Source organism: Mauremys reevesii, linkage group 11 (genome assembly GCF_016161935.1).
Source record: "Mauremys reevesii isolate NIE-2019 linkage group 11, ASM1616193v1, whole genome shotgun sequence".
Taxonomy (NCBI): Eukaryota; Metazoa; Chordata; order Testudines; family Geoemydidae; genus Mauremys; species Mauremys reevesii.
Genome location: NC_052633.1, coordinates 28,975,008 through 28,988,609, shown reverse-complemented (window position 1 = coordinate 28,988,609; position 13,602 = coordinate 28,975,008). Strand labels below are relative to the sequence as shown.

Sequence of the window (13,602 nt, the reverse complement as noted above, 5' to 3'; positions counted from 1 at the left end):
AAACATACAGTGACTGAACAGCACATCTCTCAGTGGAGTGGGTTGATCTGCTCGACTGAGGTGGTTCTGGAAATATGCCCTTCCCCACAATGTGACTACCTATCCAAAGTTCCCTGCCTCAGGAAAGTTTGCAGCTTATCAGCAACCAGGATTGGGTGAGAATCCATGAGGGAATTAACAGGATGCTGCGTCAGTTTACATATGGCTTACCCTGTTATGGCATCACACAAATCTGCACCCATGGCACATTTCTGAATGAAAACTGATACCCCATTCGTGCTTGGGAGAAATGATTTTGTCACCGGTGACTGCATGGACTTTCTCTAATTGAAATGGACTAGATTTTAAAATAGAACACAGTTTCACACTCTTTCTAGGGGACTCCATAGACTACAGAGTGGCAAACTTAAAGCCATTATTACTTGAAGGAAAACATGAATGATCCAAGAAGGCATCTGTGTAAAAATACTCTTTACAGCTGTTCTTTACTGTTTGCAATTCCCAGTCGCCATTTTGAACTCCACATGGTGAAAGGGACTGCGGAGGGGATGCTAAAGTGCTCGGATATAATCTGCCATCAGCAGATACATGCTGGTAGCCACGGTTTATCATAACTTTTGCATTGGTTCTTAGAGCAGAAATCCCTCCCATTACTGAGGTAATCAATTTTAAGAGTCAGAAACTTACCAGGCTCACAGAAGGCTTCTGCCTCCGCCAGGTTTGCTGCAGGCTCAGCAGTGGTGTGTTCCTCAGAGGAGGGCCATCAAACATCTCCTCAGAGTATGGATCCAGAATTTGCTGTTGATCTTGTCCCACAGCACTGGTTTCAGAAGTAGAGTCACTTCATGCTTCTGACTCAGAGCCTGCTGCTGGCTCACATCAGTTCCCATGCTGGATTCAGGGGACAGGCTGACCAGGCTGTCATGCATCACAATTGGCTCCATGCTGGGGGTAGTGCCCAGTTTAATTTCATAAAATGGATGTGAGGTTGGCAAGTTGCCCGAGGTACAGTTCTGGTCCCTGGTTCTTCTGCTACTCACTCCTGAGCCACTTATTCTGCTTCCTGCACTGGTCACCAATCTGGGAAATTTGCAAAGCTGCCAGCTTTTTAGTTATCTGCTGTTAAGCATGGTCATTCCTGGTACTTTTGCTAAAGTCCACAGTTTTACTGGCCTCACACTAGAGAGTCACCAAATCTGGTTGTGCTCCTGTGACCATGAAGCAGCACACTTTGCAAATGGCTTGATCTCTTCAGGCTCGATTGCAAATACAGAAGGCTCTCCACTCATGTTTGCAGCTCAGTGATTAGAAGACAATGGAAGCGTTAATGCTGACTCATTGTGTTGCTGCTGTACACCAAGAGTGAGCGTCTCTTTTCAACTGAGTCAACTGGAGATTGTTGGGACAAAGAGGACTAAGGAAGTTAGCCCATGGGATTGTGTGACACTTCTGGTGGACTTCCAGGACATGAGTCAAGCAGGGCTGTACCTACTCTGCAAAGCAATAGGGTTTGAACCCTGGGTCCCGGCTTCACTCAGGCTCATATCCTGCAGGCTGGCAGGTTCTGGGACCAAGCCCTGAGTTAGCATGATTTGGCTTGAGCCAGAGTCAGAGCCTGGGTTTACATGGGAGTTTAGATACACTCTTGGAGGTTAGAGAATTTGTAGAACCCGGGATCAATGTGAAAGATGTATAGCAAAGTATCATCAGCCTACTGAAGCCCAGACTGTCTCTTAACTTCCTTTAGTGTTTTACATACACAGAGTTGACAGCATGGAATCCTGTAGGATGAGCAGCTGTTGAGCATTACTTATTGGAACCACTCTAGAAGAAAGAGTGAACTCCATGAGGGCTAGTCTGTCCACCTACCAGATGGCACAATGAGCCAACAAGTCATGGTGATCAGTAGAAAAAACTGCTAATATACCTAAAGTGGGTTATCAGAGACACTTATCACCAAAAAATAGTTAATGTAATCAACCAGTTTTACTGACAGCATCTCAGGTATATAGCATGATTTGAGGTAAGGATAAAATAAAGGTGGAGTTGCTCCAAGACCACTTTCTCAATAACCTTCCCCCAAAAAAGAAATAGTTCAAGGCAATATAATATGCATGATATTAAATATCAAGATGATTTATTGGTCCAGGGTCTACCTATCAACTTTTCAAGTGTGGATGGCAATGTCACCTCCATTCAGAAAGTGTTATCAGTCTTAATCAACAATAGAACCAATGTTTCTCCACTAGTCTTAACACTGTGATACTTGTAAAGGTATGTTGCCATGGGTAGATGTTGTGTTACCTATTTTTGGTACATACGTGTGATGAGGCATGTTTAGGCAAATATGATCTAGGACAATCCACTGTAGTTTAATGTTTGGGACTATATGTGGAGAACATGGTCTAAGCATCTTGTTGCTATTTATTAGTATCTCTGTAGCACCTGGGAGTCATGGTCATGAATCAGGATCCCAAAGCATAAACAAGTATTTCAGACAATTTTCATATTTAAAAATTAATCCATTATCTATATTCTTGGAGTAAAGTATTACTAGAAAGCTTTTCCTTTCATCTTTTTAAGATACAGTGGGTCACACTGAATAAAAGTAACACTGCAATCTAGCCTCAGATATTAGGTGCAGCCAATGCTTAATCCTATGAGTTTTTGAAATGAAGATTCATAAATTCCTCAAAAGGCAGATCCACAAATGGATCTCTGAAAATGAAAAGGCAACATTTGCACCTTAAACTGTTTCTCCCCAAAGCAACTTGTTTAGTTCCATTTCTTGCAGACTTACATTTATGGAAGAAGATGGATTTACTAAGTAAACAAATTAGCATGAGATAAAAATGCCCTCCACCAAATCCTTGTTATCAGCAGAATTTATTGGGAGTTGGCAGCTGCCCATAATGTCTTTCTACCTTCTGAGACCTGGTCAAATTTAAAAAAACAAACAAATAGACTATTTGCTTTCTGCCCAGGCTGTGCAAATCAATTTCCCATGGCTCACACATGCTGGGTTTTGTTTTTTTAAAATACAGAGTTCAAATACTGTACATCAAAAAGGTACCACATTTGCCTTAACATAAGGCATAAGAAAGGTTTTAAAAGGTCATCAGTGAGTTAAAGGGAAAAATGAATAGACTCCAGGCAAAGAGATCTCAAAAGGTACAGAAATATGAAAGAGGGTGTTTAAAAAAAAAAAGACAGGAGTATCATCAGATTCTCATTCCTGCTATGTCTTATACTCCAATATTAATGGAAAATTAACCAAAAAGTTTGTTGCACAAAAGTACTTGAAAATTACACAGCAACTTAGGTTTCAGTAAGTCTGATGGAAGTGATTACCATTGTACAAAAATGCATTGTATGTAAAAGAAGTCTATTATCTTTGTTTATATTGGTCAACTCCTTATGCAGCTATAGCTTTATCATTTTAATGTGCCAGTTGGTCACACTTCTGATACTTGTCCCCCCCATTCTAGCCAATAAAATAAGATCTTGGGAGAACTTCGTTGAATAGCAGTGAACATGGGTCACACATTCTTACTAGCAGTGAAATTGAGGTACTCCCCATTTTTACCTTCTTCTCTTTCATATCAGTCCGCCAGACTCAGTTCTGCTGTGATGTCTACCAAGAAATCAGCCAATTTGGAAAATGTTGTATAGCAAATAGGAAGAGTTATAATTGTCTAATATATAAAACAAAAATTCATTTGGATTTGTAATCATGAGATTAGGCATATTGAGTTTGGTCTCAAAGCCCAGTTGAAGGATATTGGGTCAAGCTCATCATTAGTCCATTTAATTATGTTATTTTATTACTGTTCTCTTTCTCTCCTTTTGATTAGACTCACTTGTTGCATCATGTCTTAAATTAGAAGGTGATCTCTCTAAGGCTGGGACGGTCTTCCAAAGTGTTAGGTAGCAGTTAACATAGTTAACACAATGACTCAAAAACAAAATAGTTAATATATACTGTTGATCTGAAAACTATCAGGATGATCCCATCATTGCATGAAATAACCAAAATTGCTGTTTCTGAAATTTTATAACTAATGCACCTCACAGTCTAGTTTCTTGAATTTAAAATCCTTCTCTCGACTTAACTTCAAAGGTGCATTGAGTAATAATGTCTTGGGTCATTAACTTTTGCACCATCAACATGTTCTCACTCTCACACTTACTTTAATTAATGTAATGCTAGCAATTAATGGAACACTTTACACAAAGGATTGCCTGAGCACATTGTCAACTTCTGACAAATAGATCAATCCTCAAATATTTAGAGCAAAACAGAGAAGTTGTTAAAAGTGAAAAATGCACAGGACAAAAAGGTCAATCCGATTTTTATCTTGATTTAGGTTTAACAGAGGTTTAAATGTAATGGTAAAAATATCATCTACATTATTTAACATATTTCTTTTCAAATTTCATAGTAGTAAGTTGATTAATAAATCAATAGAGAAATCTCTAAAATAGTGTTAATGAAAAGTGATTTAAAATATTAGTGATGATGAAAAGACAGAATGAGAAAAAGGTAGCTGAAAAAAAAATGTTAACATTCTTCTTATAGTATAATTTTATTTACCGAAAAACTCTTAAATACTGATAGTTGTTATTGGTGCTACAACTATGATAACCTATTCTTGCTCAAGTGTTTCCTTCATAAGTTTCTGAATCTTTCAGTTTTTACTCAGAAATTTCCACAAGATTGATCTTTGCCCAAGGGTGAACATTTTTTTTTTAAAACTGCTTGGCTCAAACTTTCAAATGTTTTTTTCACAACAAGGAAAGTAGCAGGACTGAATCTGAATCTCCCACAATAGCAAAACAAATTCAGCAATGCAAGCTTGGGTAGAAAGTAAAATATTTAAATTACTCAGCTTGAGGAAACTATGTGGAATTGTCTTATGAAGCAAACTTGGAAACATTTTCTTCTTACATATGAATCATATTGTGGTGTCCCAAACTCATGGAAAAGTACTCTTTTCATCTCTCTCCTACACACAATGTGCAACTGTAGCTAGAGCTCCTTGACAAAGTTGGGGGTGGGGGCTGGAAAGATGGGAGGGAAGGAAAATCACTTTTGTGCAGTGGCTATATTGATATAGTCTGGAATCAAAAGTGGCCCAGTGGCACAAAGCAGAATTTGAATTCAGGATCAAGCATTAAAAGCCTGATCCTTGGGCAGACCAGTATTTTGACTGGATTGTCATCAAAATGGCATATACAGCCCATCTCTCTTGAGCCTCCTGTGTGGGATCTAGGCCCAAGAATGGTGTTGATACTTCATTTAGGATTTTTTATTTAAAAAAACATGTTTTGGTTCACTGTTACATGTAGTGTCACTTTCCAAGAATAAGAGATTAAGCATCTAAGAAGTGCAGAAAATTATACCAGACATCAGACATTATACGCATAGCTCTTCTAACGGGTGGCTCAGAAGCCTGATGTCTGGCAATATTATTTACAACTGACTTTGAGAGCCATCCATGGAAGAGACAATTGTAGCTGGAAGTCTGGTAAGAGGCATATTTTTCTTTTAATAATTCATGAGTTCACTTTCTCCACTGAGAGTAATAAAGCTTCCATTTGTTTGTGCGTACTCACTTGGAATTATGGTCACCTACCTTTTCTCTATCATAGTTTTAGTAACATATTAATTAGACTATAGCTACAGTAGGGCATGCACTAATAGATCTCACTAGCAGTTTATTAATTTTGCTTAGTTTGTCTTGTAGTTGAACACACATACTGCCCATACAAATGTGTTATTTGTTCAAAGTCTTTTGGTCTTTCTCCATCATTTTATTTATGTATGGAAACATCCTGGTTTCCTTATCCCCTTTTTCATAGGACCCTATGAACTGGTCTCTGTGAGGAGGCAATGTGGGCAGAGACGGGACTTAAGGGGCAGGAGTGGGAAATGGGTGAGCCTGCTTTGAGTGGGCCTTTAGCACTTCTAAGATTCTTGGGAGTAGCAATAAAGTTGGAGATGCATTAGTTCTTCCATGAATCCCTCCTAAGGTGACCAGACAGCAAGTGTGAAAAATTGGGACGGGGGGGAATAGGACCCTATATAAGAAAAAGGCCCCAAAATCTGTTCCTATAAAATTGGGACATATGGACACCCTAATCCCTCCCTACAGTGGGTGGTAGGGGAGGGGAAATCAACCCAGTCTTTTGGTCAGTTGCAGCCAGGGGGAAAATTCCCAAGTAGTGCAACTTCATTAGTCTCTGCACAGATGCTCATGATCTCTTGTAGATCCATGGGGGTTTGCCAGGTTGTGGGCAGGCTCAGTGGATTATGCCAAAAGATAAACCCCCTCTCCTCATTCCCTGCATGTCATGATTGGTAATGGACTCAGACAGAAGTCTCAGGAAGACCTTTATATTCTGGACTTCTACCATGTGTGCAGGAAGATGAACTGTAAACAGTGTATTTTAAAGTGTGGCCTGGATTACTGAACATTCAGAGAGCTAGCAATTTAATGCACAATACCATGAGCTACAGTTTCCAGCTACAAATACTGCAAACATTAGTGAGAATATAGAAAAAACACAAAGGACCTAGAGATCTTACAAAAAATGGTCAGAAAACAGCAAAGTAACAATGTGAAATTCAGCTTGAACAAATACAAGCTAACACATATGGGAAAAATAGTCCAAAATAAAGAAATTCAATAAGTGGAAGGCCATTGGAAAACAATCATAGTGAAAGAGGCTTATAAGAGAGAATATACAGTAAGTAATACATAAATTGATATGCAATATGGTGGCAAGACAGAGTGCCATTTGGGACTTCACATGTGGACGGAGACATCACAGCACGGTAGCAGTCCCCCTTCCTGGGCTTGTCTACATTACAAAATTGTATCGTGTTTGAACATGGTTGTGTAAAAAACAAGCTAGCTGATATGATGCCAATCACAAGAAACCATGTTCAATGTTATGTCAGCAAACCATGATCACAAGTTGTCCTTGCTCTTGAGAAAGTCACAATCAGCATTTTGTCAGCTAACTTAATTCTTCACACCGGTATTCAAACACAGAAAATATCTGTAGTGTAGACAAGCTCCATGTGACTCTGTATATTTGGACTAGTACATTCAATTCTAAATACTTCATTACCAGAAAGCTATTAGCTATTTGAAAGAAGATCTGAAAAATGAACGGAGGCAGGAAGGGATTCACATAGGAGGAAAGATTATGAGCACTAAAGATGTATACTATTGTTTGGCAAAGATGGGAACATAGATTACAAATATTGGAAGAGTGGAAACAACAAAGAAGAGGTTTAAGCAGGAATAACTAGGAGTTAAGGGATAAATTAAACAAGAAGTTAGACTTTCTTCATAGTCAGTGTTTCTGACACTGGGATATAGGAAGGCTGTGGAACTGTCATCTTAAGACAGTGGTTGAAGCCACAACTATAGGAAAACTTCAGATAAAATGCTAGGAAATGTTCTGTAGGAAACAATCCTGTATCAGCAGTGAAATTGAATGGATGATCAAATTATTCTCATAGGTTTCCCCCCCCCCCATCTCTAACTTCTATATTTCTATTAAGATCAATTAAAATGTCACAATTCCTAGCTGGGAAGTATGATTTCAGATCATAAAACGTGAAAAGCTCTCATATTTTTACTCTAATAGTAATGGAATTTACAGTTGTAGAGCTTAGTAACAAACATTTTTTGTTACTACTGTAATTTATTTTCATCTTCAGACATAGTGGTTTCAAAGCCTCATCAGAAAGCATCCCTGTTTTGAGTTCTATATTAAATAGATCCATAGCTATGAATTTTCAGAATCTTAAAAATACACCACATTATGCTTCTCCTATGAACACTGATTTCAGTTTCTGTTATTAAACAAGGAGAGGTTACTTGCCTGTACAGCAAGTGGAGTTCTTACAGGTATTGTGTCCCTACAGATGCTCCATATAAGGATGTGCACATGCCTGTGCATTCTTCATTAGAGATTTTTCATGAGCTCCTCAATGACATATAGGGAGGAGTGGACCCTCTTACAGTAAAAAACAAAACAAAACAAAACAAAAACCACCACAACCTTAGGTAGAAGAAGCGGTACAAAGCACAAAGTCTAAATTTAGTTTACGGTCTTAGCACTCCGTGTGATTGAAGTTGACAAATGTTCAAGTTTGAGCAAGAGAAGACAAAGAATTCTGACTATGTTTTTCAGTGTTTCTCTCTTGTATTAGCCTACTACACAAATTGCATGTAAAATTGATATTTACATATCAATATCCCAATTTCCTGGGGAGAAAGACTAATGGCAAAATTCTCATCTCCAACCTTCACTGACGATCTCTATGGCACTTTCTACATTTATTCCAGAGAGACGCCAATCTTGTAGTCTTTAGGACAGATTGCACTATTGATTTTTATGATGAAGTGTTCATTGACTTCAAGAGCTATGCTAAAGAAATAGTATGGGCCTTTTAATATATGCCTATACCATGGATAGTTGATTGTTCAGGAAATGGCACAATACACGACATACAGGAGTGCAGAAGGGATCGGGCTGTACACTCCTGTATTCTCACCATGTACACAGCCTCCAGCAAAACAGACTATTTATTCTGCCCTGACCACTTTTAAAAGCAATGAACAAAGAGTCAGCAATAATTAGTTTTTTCACTCTCTTTGTCGTAAGACTTATAGCTTCTCTTTTCTTCCGTTATAGCACATAGTAAACACTAGGCTGCCTTACAAAAAAAATCATACAAATGAAGTCTGATGGAGCAGGAGAAAGTATTTTGCAGTGATCTTAACCTCAGCATTGGTTAGGAGGATTACAACCAACATTTTCAGGTGGACGTTTAGTCCCTTTAGGACACAGCCTGTTTTTCAAAACTAGTTATGCTGTGTTCATCACCTTGCAAGTATATTTCTAGCATTTGTACGATTATCTGTGCGCATGTGTAGAAAGAGCATTTTGTTTATTTCCTGGGGGCAAAACAATTGAAGCAGAAAGAAAAATGAATATTGCTGTTTATGGAGGTTCTTGGGTGGAGGGGTCAAAATATTCAGCACAATGAGTTTGTTATACTGTTGTCTCTTACACCACAGTTTCCAAAAGATACAATTCTTAAGCAAGGAGAAGATAAATAAAAAAAATACATAATGCAGGGGCCATTAAACGTGCACCCAAATTGCTAGAGAAAAAGAGAAGGGGACAAAACAGGCAAGACTATTTTTAGCTCCTGGGGAAACAAGGTCCAAAGAAAAACATCATCGAAGTAGAAGCAGCACACAGGTCACCCCACAGGTTGTTGGATCTCTAGATGATAATAATAAAAAAAAAAGACATTTCAAAACTGAAGAGGAAAAAACCATTTATAAGAGATACAAACTGTAGTCACATTTTTCTTTTAAATCTGTGAAACCCATAAAAGCTGCTCAATTTGAGAGCTCTGCAACTAAGCTCCAGAACTCATTATTCATGCAGAGACACTAACCCATCAAGGCTAGCATTTTTTTTTATTTTTTTTTTAAATAGAAGAAGAACTGGTATATAAAGGCCAGTCTTATTTATGAAGGAGGCATAAACTTGCTCTTGAATGCAAATATCATTGTATTTATGGACACAGGCTAGTTTTCATAAAATTAGATCTTTACAGAAAATGATCATGAAACTCTGGCCTGCCTGTCCCTTCACATTTGTTATTGATGTTTATTTTTCAATGTTATGTTTTACTTACAGGAAAAAAATATTTAATTCAGCCTGTTGATCTCAAAAAGTACAGTGTGTATCAACACAAACATAACATTCATGTCACACAGTAAGTCTAAAGAAGCTTCAGTCTGAAACAATTTGGTGGTTTTGAAGATCTTTTATAGTTAACAGTAGTAAACCCTCTAATGAGATGGTTACAAACAAAATGTGCTTCTATTGTGTGGGTTTTCCTTACTATGGCCATCACAAGGCAAAAGATCATGAGTAACTGGCACTAATGAGGCAGCATTTAATGGATCGCTTCTGTTTATCCATGAAATAAGTATATGGTGACAAAATAATGGATACCTGAGGAACAAATACTTTAAGATCACTGTGATCTAAGATTCAGGTCATAACTGACATTAGAGAGTGTAAAATTACATTTTGATTATCTAGGATGTTTATTATTTTTATCATGATAGCACCTATGGGCCCCAAGCAGGCCAGGGTCACAATGGGCTAGGTGCTCTACTGATACGTAGTAAAACAGTAGATATAAATTCTTTGGAGCAGATACATGTCTTAAGCCAACAATGTAACAAATGGGTGAAACAAACCAAACAGAAGGAGGAAAGGAAGAAAGGGTTATGGTAACACAGACTTATATTTTCTTGCCAAAGTCTAGCTGTGCACATGATACATACTTCAACCCTTAAGAGCTATGGGAAAGTCAAATGTCTGATCATTTATTTTTATATTTGGCAATTCAAAGTAATAGACGCATTGACTACTAGGGCACTTATCACTCTTTGTATATGAAATAATTACTTCTGGAAGCACGAGATCAATTAAAACATGAACATCTAGCTTGGTAGAATCTGCATGAACTCAATAGCATTTGATCTTCTTGTGACAGATATGGCAATTTCCTGCAATATCTTTGGAAGATCTTACTATATTAAATGTATATATCATTGTGGGCCAGAGACTGTATGTAATTCCATGAGGGAGGGTGACCACAGCTCCTTCAGGGGGAGGAGTAGGCAAATTTACTCAGGCTGTAACACTTCCAGAGGTACCAGCATTTGGAGATGCTTGCATATATTAGTTCAAACTTGATTCTTGAGAGACCAACAGACAAAGAAAGGACTTTTGGATAAATAGCCTGAGTTTACACTATCTCGGGGCCCTTTTTTCTGATCCAGCAAACTGACAGAACTGTCTGTCCAAGAAGGGCCCCAATCCTTCCTGGGAGGGGTTGGAAGGATTTGAGACCACTGCGTACCCATAAGACTAGTGAGTGACCTCTGGTAAGCTTTTACTATGTATATAGGAACTTTTATTGTTTATATGTTTTCTCTGTAATGCTCTTACTTTAAGAATAAATGAGCTTACTTAGAAAGATCTGTGAGATAACTTATAACTGCTGGAAATTACACCGGTCATAAGCCTTTGAAGAAAAAGCAAAGAACACACACTGGCCTGTTTAGGCAGTCAGGCTTGCTGGGGATATCACAATGGAGGCGAGTAATTGTACAGCCTGCAAAGGGCCCATCGGGAAGAAGAGAAGCGCAGCTCTCTGCCAAAGGGAGCAGACAGCTGAGGAGCTAGGATCCTAGAGTAGGTGCCCTCAAACGACCATGGATGGAAATAAAGGTGCAGTTGCCCTGAACTGTGACATTTCTCAAAATTCACACTCCACTAAAGCCAAGGCACTCATTCTACAAGTCTTTACCACAATATAGCTATTCAGTTTTCCTGTCTGGTTTTGATCATAATGAATCCTGAATCTCAGATATATTAGCACAGGTGACATTTTCTCAAATACTAGGACAACAAGGTTTCCTAATCAACACTAGGAAAAATTGTATTTGATGGTATATGCACCACTTAAATATGTTCTGTGGTCTAGTGATATGTAGTGCTAATCAGTCAGGAACTTACTAGCTTCTGCTGTCATCCTTGACAGCCTTACTATTCATGAGCTTTTACTTTATCTTGATGCACTGTAAAGTGAGCAGCATAATTGCATTCAATTTTGGTTAAAACTGTGGATGGGGCTGCTCCATGAATTGTGGATCTTACCCCAACTTCCACAAAAGTCAAAGGGGTTCAAAATCATAGGGTTTTTTTCAGGCCCTTTTCTAGTTTCAAAAAGGTTGGATGAAAAGGACATTCCAGTTGGGAGACCAGGCTCATTCCAATAAGGGCTTCCACGCTAGTATCAAAATATGACCAGTGCAGTTCTTTACATAACAAACAATGTTCTTTCTGAAGTGAAGATGATATTTCTAAAGGGGGAGGGGGGAACCCTAGATATTAGGACATGCAAAATACTGGTAAGAAAAGTTCCCATCAGACATAGTGGGCTTGACCCAACTCCTACTGAAGCCAATGGAAAGACATCCCTTGACTTCAATGGGAGTTGGATCTGACCCACTGTTAGCTACAAGTGTTAATCCAGGAATACAGAATGTATTGGTATTGCATGTACATAATACTGACAACTTTGACAAGTATCACTCCTCACTAACCTCAGACCTCCTCAAATTCCAAACTTCTCACAGACTCAGGGTGCACAGGTCTCAAAATGAATTCCAAAGTTAGATCACATCCATGTTAACATGATATCACTGGCTGCTAACTATCATGCAATTTTGTCCTCTCATTCATTTACGCGCAGGAGGAATGATCTAGAGATTCTTTGGGAACTTCTTGAATGTTGAAAGAAAGCCACAAAGCATTCTAAGTATGCAGATGGACTTCAAGAAATAAGTTGCAAGTGTATTACAGAGTTCATAAAGGAAAAAAAAAGATGCAAAGTACTTATCTTTTCTGTGACTTGGGAGATTGTTGAGTTTTAAAGAAATATTTTGTTCTATTCATTTTCCAAAGGTCCCAGTGTTAAGTCACAAGAAGAAGAGTAACACTATAATCAGAGCCCAGTGGCTCCAACATTCCCACCCCTCCGCCAATCAACATAGCCAGGACAAGCATAAGGGGAGCTACTGGGGCATCCAGGAAAAAACTCCCACCCCAGGAGACCTCTGTGGCAGCCCCAGGAGTCACACTTTAGACCCTGAGCCTTCCAATATCAAAATAGAGGGTTGCCTCTATATTCTTTTTTGCAGTAGGAATGGCCACTCCAATTGTATGGATGACCCTCTTGCTGCCCTCCTACTCTGCTCCCACTTAACTTCTCCTTCATCCACCATTTTCTCCTCTCTCACTCCATCCAGCTCATCCCTTCCTGCCCTCTTCTGTTAGAATATACAAGACATTTGCCAACCTTCACTGTAATTGCTTGCTCTGATACTGTAACCCTTTCCTCCACAATCTCAGTTTTGTTTCTTTGAAACATGGACTGTATTTTGTTATATGTGATAGGACTGTAGATCACCAAGCATAATGGGACTCCAATTGGTTAATAATAAATAGCTAAAGGAATTTTGTAAAGATTACAGACTATCCATGGACAGCAGCACTCCAAGAACAAATCCCAATTGCACTATGCTTCCCCTTTTAAAAAACAGCTTTAAGAAATTAATGAATACTGGTGTTGTAACAATTGGAACTGGCTTTTTTATTTATTTATTAATTTAAACATGTTGGCAAAAAACAAAAACTGCCATTTCAAGTCCACACCTAATGGATGGGAAAGAAATTTAAAGTCAAAATCACCTCACCCCTTGCCATTTTTTGACCATCACTATTAAAAAAAAACTTCATTTTTAGAAAGGTGATCAGAACTGAACATAGCATTCCAGATGAGGCCATACTATTAATTTATATAGCAGTATTGCAATATTTTGTTTGGCTGATGGGGAACTTTAAAAGGAAGGGTGTGTACGTCATACAAAAAAGATAATTTTGTTCCCAGCCTTGAGAATATTTGACAGAGAAGATTGAGTG

The 13,602-nt window shown here is 38.4% G+C and overlaps 1 protein-coding gene across 6 annotated transcripts in view; it reads right to left on the bottom strand.

Annotated features, from left to right (window-relative positions):
- Nucleotides 1-13,602, bottom strand: part of LOC120374286 — a 140,870-nt gene that overhangs the window by 114,649 nt on the left and 12,619 nt on the right. Inside the window, exon 3 of one of the 6 annotated variants that reach the window (XR_005585985.1) lies at nt 688-1,824. The exons of 4 other annotated variants lie outside the window; for them this stretch is intronic. The gene's annotated coding sequence lies outside the window, so the exon portion shown is untranslated. Of the gene's footprint in view, nt 1-687; nt 1,825-8,009; nt 9,313-13,602 lie in introns of those variants that run through there. One more of the 6 variants, XR_005585983.1, reaches the window with a different exon arrangement.